This window comes from Saimiri boliviensis, chromosome 10 (genome assembly GCF_048565385.1).
Source record: "Saimiri boliviensis isolate mSaiBol1 chromosome 10, mSaiBol1.pri, whole genome shotgun sequence".
NCBI lineage: Eukaryota > Metazoa > Chordata > Mammalia > Primates > Cebidae > Saimiri > Saimiri boliviensis.
In genome coordinates, this window is record NC_133458.1 from 120,073,802 (window position 1) to 120,081,655 (window position 7,854).

At 41.6% G+C, this 7,854-nt stretch overlaps 1 protein-coding gene across 1 annotated transcript in view; it reads left to right on the top strand.

The window, feature by feature from the left end:
• The window catches only part of HERPUD2 (HERPUD family member 2), a 90,140-nt gene extending 87,011 nt beyond the window's left edge, over positions 1-3,129 (top strand). Inside the window, exon 9 of the mRNA XM_003930736.4 lies at positions 797-3,129. The gene's annotated coding sequence lies outside the window, so the exon portion shown is untranslated. The remainder of the gene's footprint in view (positions 1-796) is intronic.
• Positions 3,130-7,854: the final 4,725 nt, after the last annotated feature.

Consider the following 7,854-nt stretch of genomic DNA (forward strand, 5'->3'; position numbering starts at 1 on the left):
TTTAGACGTAGATGTCAGGAGCAGTGAGACAGTCTGTATAGAACTATGCAGATATAGACCCGTGGATAGAACAATCAACATAAGATTCAGTTGTTCTCAATCACTTCTATGTAAGTGAAGAGTTCGCTAAATAATGATGATATTAATGATTATGAGTAAGTGAACATACTCATCCAAAATTAAATCCACTACCATTTATTAACTATTATGTACCAGGTTCAGAGCTATATTTTTGGTAAACAAAGCTGGGTAAAACATATCTGTCCCTGGAGACTCTTGGTTTAAATAGGATGAAAGGTAGACTAAAATCATAGTACAAGGAGATGGGGACAAAAATAAAGGTGAGTGCCAGTTGTGATAGTGGCACCAAAGAGGCTGTGATGGGCTCTGCTTGGAGGAGTCAGGGCAGAGGGGCAAAAATGGGGTCTTGAACACTGAGGGGGAGTTACAGAAACTTTAAACAAAGATGAAGGGAAATGGAAACTGCTTCCAAGCAGTAGGATTCATTTTAAAGTGTAATGAAGTCTTTCTAAAATTGGTACTATCCTGCAAAAATCATTGTGTTTAAGGTTTATTAGGGCTGCACTCATTTGCAGCTTGCAGGAAGCCCAATTAATAGTGCTTTCAAAAGGTAAATATTTCCTTGTTTCAGGCAACAAGAATTGTGGTAGTAGGCCAGCTCGGTCTGGGATGACGGTTTAGTGGTGCATTTGTAAAGTAGGCTCTTTTCATATTTGCCCTCCACACAGAGTAGAGTCCAGCTCTAGCCCTTAACATTTGTGTTTCGTTGTCAAAGATTGCTGCTGAGGCTTCAGGCTCATGATCTCATCACAATCAGGAAGATGGAAGAAGAAATGAAAGGGAGAAGAGATGTCACACTGGGGTCTGTTCTTTTTAAAAAACTTTCCTGAAAGTTTCTTCAAGAGATTTTAACTAATGTCACTGGCCAGAAATAACTTGGTCATCCCACTGCAGTACAAGGGAGTCTGAAAACCAAGAACGTTAGCTTTCCAGCCCATCACTGAGAAAGGAAAGAGAGAGAGAAAGTGGGGCAGAGGTGCGGGCTGTGGCTTGTGAATAGCTAGTTCACAAATTATAGCACAAAGGTCTTGTGAGAGTTCTAGGCCAAAACCAGGTAGTTTTAGCACTAAATGTTTAGGTCTTATATAGTTAAGGTTCTCCAGTGGGGCAGAACTAATAGGATATATGTATATGTGAAGGGAATTTATTAAGGAGAGTTGGCTCACATGATCACAAGGTGAAGTCCCACAATAGGCCTTCTGCAAGCTCAGGAAGAAAGAAGCTGGTAGTGGCTCATTCTGAGTCCAAAAGCCTCAAAAGCAGAGAAGCCAACAGTGCAGTCTTCAGTCTGTGGCCGAAGGCACAAGAGCCCCCAGCAAACCGCGGGTGTAAGTCCAAGAGTCCAAAGGCCAAAGAACTTGTAGTCTGATGTCCAAGGGCAGGAGGAATGGGAGGAAGCATCCAGCATGGGAGAAAGATGAAAGCCAGAACTCAGCAAGTCAGCTCATCCCACCTTCTTCTACCTGCTTTGTTTTTAGCCTCACTGGTAAACAGCTGGATGGTGCCCACCCATATTGAGGGTGGAGTTTCCTCTCCCAGTCTACTGAATCAAATGTTAATCTCCTCTGGCAACACCCACACAGACATGCCCAGAAACAAGACTTTACTAGCTGTCTGTGCATCCTTCAATCCAATCAAGTTGACTCCTAATATTAACCATCACAGGTCTAAACATCCAAAGGAAGTGAAAACATCTTCTGAGTTCTTCTTATGGTAGATTAAATAACTCACCTGCTCAGGACCACACAGATAGCTAGTGATACAGCTGGAACTTGAATTCAGGTCATCTGGTTTCCAGTCTTGGTTGTTTTCTCTTTGTATTAGTCTGTTCTCACACTGCTGGAAAGAACTATCCGAGACTGGGTAATTTGTGAAGAAAAGAGGTTTGATTGATGCATAGTTCCACAGGCTTAACAGGAGGCATGATTGGAAGATCTTAGGAAACTTACAGTCATGGTGGAAGGCAAAGAAGAAGCAAGCACCTTCTTCTCATGGCAGCCACACACAGGGAAGCCACATAGGGAAGTGACACACACATTTAAACCATCAGATCTCATGAGAACACACTCACTCTCAGGAGAACAGCATGGGAGAAACTGCCCCCGTGATCTAGTCACTTCCCACCAGATCCCTCCCCCAACATTGGGGATTACAATTCAGCATGAGATTTGAGTGGGGACACAGAGCCAAACCATATCACTCCTGTACACCAAACTGACGGGCTGAACTTAGATCATGGTTTACATGGATCTCAAATCAATCTATTAGTTATAAAATATTAAAAGTTTCTGTAATTATTATAACCTGCATAGAAAAACAATAGCTGTAAGAAATTAAAAAACAAACAAACAAACAAAACAACTCTGGAAGAACCTGAAAAGACACCTGAGCAAATATTAGTAAAATAGTTCAATGCACTGTAGGTATCTGGTGCCTTATTTATCCCTGGAAGGAAGATTAAAAAAAAAAAAATACCAGGCAAGAACAAAGCTTCCCATCTTTTGAGGCACCAAGACTGAAAACAAAGTTGGTTCTTTGTTTTCAAAGTAGAATTCAAATAGCCTAGAAAGTGATTGTCAATTCTTTCTCGTAACCCTTCTTCAGATCTTTAAACACAAGATAATATTCCTCCACAAGAAAGCAGAGCCTGTTTCCGAGGAAGCACTCCTGTTTATCACAGAAATTGTAAGTGTTTGTCAAATGATAGTTTGCAGATAGGAAGACAATAGATAGGAAAAAGAAATCAGCCAGGCATGGTGACTCATGCCTGTAATCCCAGCACTTTGGGAGACTGAGGCAGGTGGATCATGAGGTCAGGAGTTCAAGACCAGCCTGACCAACAGGGTGAAACATCATGTCTACTAAAAATACAAAAATTAGTCAGGCATGATGGCACATGCTTGTAATTCCAGCTACTTGGGAGGCTGAGGCAGAAGAATTGCTTGAACCCAAGAGGCTGAGGTTGCAGTGAGATGAGATCACGCCACTGCACTCAAGCTTGGGTAACAGAACAAGACTCGGTCTCAAAAAAAAAAAAAAAAAGAAAAATCCACAGACATTTTTCTTCCCTTTGCTGTAACAAAACCTGCTAAATTATTGCCTGTTATAATAATAAGGGAAGGCCATTGAACATTCATGCTATAATTTAAACTATGGAGAACACACAGGTTATTTTATTAAATGCATGCAAATATTGATTTGGAAAGAAAATTATATGAAAATGTTGCAATGACTCAGTAAAGAAGCAAGTATGCCAAATATAACCTTCCACTTCTAAGCATTTTGAGAGAGAAACATAATAGAAACAGATACACAATTCCTGTATACATTTCTGTACATTCTATCCATCATTACACATTCATGCAAATGGTTAACCAGATAGTCTCTAAAGTCTGTCACCTTCATGAGTCAAGTGTGTTGGTGGCTTATTCTTAAATTTAATGTCTTTGCACCCCAGTAGCATTTTACACTTTCAAGTAATATTTAAAAATTTGTTTAAGTTACTGTAATGCTCACTCTGAATTCTCCCATTTTGAATCTCTGCTCTTGAGTCCACCTGGCAATTCATGGTTCCTGTGACAAACCACCGATGCAGTAGAACTTTATTATAATTCTATAGTAAAATAGTTATATTTTGTTTACTTGTGCTTAGCATATTGTAAGCACCCAGAGATTGATGGATTGAATCAATTTATACATGTCTTTTCAGCATTTCAATGGTGTGCCTTGCAGTGAAACACAGTGATTCATTTTACTGAAATACTATATGGAACTCTAGGTAGACTTTGAGTGTGGCTGTATTCCAGTCATCTCATTGAGGTGAAGCCACTGAATAAATTTAAAGTGTAAATAAATTGCATATATTATATGTATTCTATGCACAACAGCAAGCATGAATCACTGCATTGATCACAGTCATGGGATTTTTACATCTATTGTCAGTTCTTATGCTTTAAGTCTCTGGTTTCTGGTATAGTCTTTATTGCATTGAATGAGATGAAATGCTTGTTTTGAGCGTCTTCATCAGGTTGGAAGGGGACGGAGTTGAGGATGTGATAGAACAGAGGCTGCTAAGTGACAGGGTCCGCACTGCCTGCAAAAAAGACTGGGGTGTCTATGGCTTTTGGAAAATGAAAAATTCCAAACATACGCATATAGAAACAGAATAATAAAATCCCAGATCCGCTCTCCAGCTGTGACTAGTATCCACTCATGGCCTCTGTTTTTGCATCGATGTTTCTCCTCACCTCATGTTTGGATGCAAATCTGTATTTACATTCATAGCTTTTCAGAATGTAATTCTAAAAGATAAAGAGCCTTCATGAACATAATCATAGTACCAATATAAAATCTGTCAAAATCAACAGTTCCTTACTGTAACTAAATGATTATCCAATCTGTGTCCCAATTTTCCTGATTTATCAAATTATTTTTTTATGGTTTGTTAAAATCAGGATATGTGTAGTATTGCAATCCATGGCTGTGCCTCTTAAGAGTCATCTAATCTAGATTCTTCTCTTCTGTTTTTTTCCTGCAATGCATTTGTTCAAGAAGATGGTCCATCTGTTCTGTCCTGCAGTCTGTATTTTGCGGAGTGCCCCTGTGGCGTTGTTCCCTTCTCCATATTTACTATAATCTAGTAGTCAGATCCGATGCTTTGGTCAATTTCAGGTTTGATTTTTGCTTGGCAAGACCACTGTGCAGGTGCCACTGTGTTCTTCCATCAGGGGACACAGAAGATCTGTTACCCTCGTGCCATGATGGTGCCATGACTCTTTTTGACAAGTGCCCATGGTACCTCATGGGGATGCAGGGTCTGATGGACAATTAGTAGCTATTAGTAAGTTATAATATGCCTGAATATCACAGGTTGTGTCTGAGTTTCAGTCTTGCAAATAATTGGTATGCATTTTTAAAAAAGCTTAGACTATTAATCACTGTCATATCTTTATTATTTTTTCTGTGTGATTTTTAAGGTGTCCCCACCAGGCCTGCAGAAAGCACCGTTTCTCTGTGTCAAAGCCTCTTCTACATTGCTGTGCAGAAGCCATCTCTATCTTGCAGCCTCCAAGCCAGCCCAGACTCTCCTCTCCTGTCCATGGTCCTTGGCAGGGACTGTATCAGGCCTTTTGAACTTCTAAATGGAAGGTCAGGACTTGTTTCTTACTGTTTCAGGAGGCTTCTTGTCACTCAGACAAAGAGAGGCACTTTCCTGGCAAACCAGCTCTGCACGCCAGAGACAATCAGCCCTTCAGGCTGGAAGTCTTGAACTCTTTTCTCCCAACAGGGGGCCTCAGCTCTTTGTGTTTACACACAGATAAGAGGCTTCTCAAGTGCTCAAAGTTGCCAAATGAATGTCTGCTCCAAGGTGACTTTCTGTACTTCTAGCCTGAGAAACTGTTGCCAGCTTTCTTTTCTTTTCTTTCTTTTTTTTTTTTTAACAAAAATCTTTTTAATGGAGAAAAATATTTTACATTGAGTCCCATTTTACCTACCTGACTACACACACACACACCCTGAAATGAAGTATCACTAAATGAAACTTATTCTGTTTTCTTTTCCTTTCTTTCTTTTTTTATTTTTTAAGATGCTCTTATTTTGTGGCCCAGGCTGGAGTGCAGTAGCATGAACAGAGCTCACTGCAGCCTCGACCAGTCCTGGGTGCAAGCAATCCTCTTACCTCAGCCTTCCTCCTGAGTAGCTGGGACCACAGGCACATGCCCTATGCCTGGCTAATTTTTTAATTTTTTTGTAGAGACAGAGTCCCACTATATTGCCAAGACTGGTCTTGAATTCCTGGGCTCAAGCATTCCTCCTGCTCTGGGCTCCCAAAGTATTGGGATTACAGGCATGAGCCACAGCACCCAGCCAAAACTTATTCTCAATATGCCAGAAGCTTGCTACTATTTGCTTTTCCTTCCTATTTGCTTCCATCTTGTACTATATCATTAACAAAAAAGGTGGTTAGGCCACTAAGTTGGTTTTACTACTGCATAACTTGTAAACTGCAAACTGAATAATAACAGCTATAGGAAAACTTTCTGGGCTAATATAAATGTATGCACATAGCAGATGCTCAATAAATATTCATTGATATACATGCTTCCTTCTTTTACAGGTCTTTGTGAGATAAGACACATATACATTAAAAATAAAGATACTATACGAGAATGAATTATATAAAGAAGCTACATGCATGAGATCTCAAGGAAGTAGTATAAGATTAAAAAACTGAAAAAGGTGGCCTGGCATAGTGGCTCATGCCTGTAATCCCAGCACTTTGGGAGGCCGAGGCGGGAGGATCACCAGGTCAAGAGATGGAGACCATCCTGGCCAACATGGTGAAACCCTGTCTCTACTAAAAAAATACAAAAATTAGCTGGGCATGGTGGCATGTGCCTGTAGTCCCAGCTATTTGGGAGGCTGAGGCAGGAGAATTGCTTGAACCCGGGAGGCGGAGGTTGCAGTAAGCTGAGATTGCGCCACTGCGCTCCAGCCTGGGCAACAAGAGTGAAACTCCTCTCAAAAACAAAAAAATGCTTTGTGTATTTATATACTTCAACAAATATTTACTGAGAGCCTACCACGTGCCAGGCATAGTGCTAAGCACTGCGTAGAAACCAGCACAGCAAATTAATAATTTAGAGAGGAAAATATGATTTTAACAGATTTAGAGTGTGTCAGTGCTGGACTCCTTTACACTAGCTGCGGGTCCTCACCCCTCCCTTTCCTCCTCTCCTCCATTGTCATTCTTTTGTTTTCTCTCTAAAGGGATCAGTGCAGATGCAGTATGGATTTGGAAGGAGTACCCTACTCCAGATAATGCGGGTAGGGTGGGCAACCAGTGGCAACCATGTGGTAGATGCCCAGTGACATAAAGAAGATTCAGTTGCGGCCGGGCACGGTGGCTCAAGCCTGTAATCCCAGCACTTTGGGAGGCCGAGGCTGGTGGATCACGAGGTCAAGAGATCGAGACCATCCTGGTCAACATGGTGAAACCCCCGTCTCTACTAAAAATACAAAAAATTAGCTGGGCATGGTGGCGCGTGCCTGTAGTCCCAGCTACTCAGGAGGCTGAGGCAGGAGAATTGCCTGAACTCAGGAGGCGGAGGTTGCAGTGAGCTGAGATCGTGCCATTGCACTCCAGCCTGGGTAACAAGAGCGAAACTCCGTCTCAAAAAAAAAAAAAAAAAAAAAAGATTCAGTTGCAAAGTCCTTGGATTTTCTGCAGCAGAACCAGTGCCTACAGAAATAAGGAGTTGACTGTGTTTCAACTGTGTCTCCCTTCTCTGGACAAAGTGACTGTTTTCTCTCTCTCTCTCTGTCTCTCTCTCTCTCTCTGTCTCTCTCTTTTTCTCATTTTCATTCTCTTAAACAATGTTTAACACTTTCTTCCAGATCTTTTCAAATACACCCTTTAATTCAAATCTAAACCAGACCCAGCACCTCTCATGTTGGGTCACAAGTCCCAGCAAGGAAAGAGGGTCAAGGAAAGGGATACATGACCCTGAGCAAGAGGATGCCCTGCCACTCCCAGGGCTACAGGAACAGACACTATTGATCCTGTTGCTGTTGTCAAAGAGGCCTGGCTTCCTCCAGGGAGTACCTGGTGATCACCATGGCTGGGCTCTGGCTCAGACGCACCGCCTCCGGGAATTGGCTGATTCACTCCAGTATCTCTGTCTTCTGCCTTTCAGCAGCATCACAAGCTGGCCTGAATCTAGCAAGTGAGAACAAAATGAAATCAGGGTAACCTAGGGACCTCTATGTCAA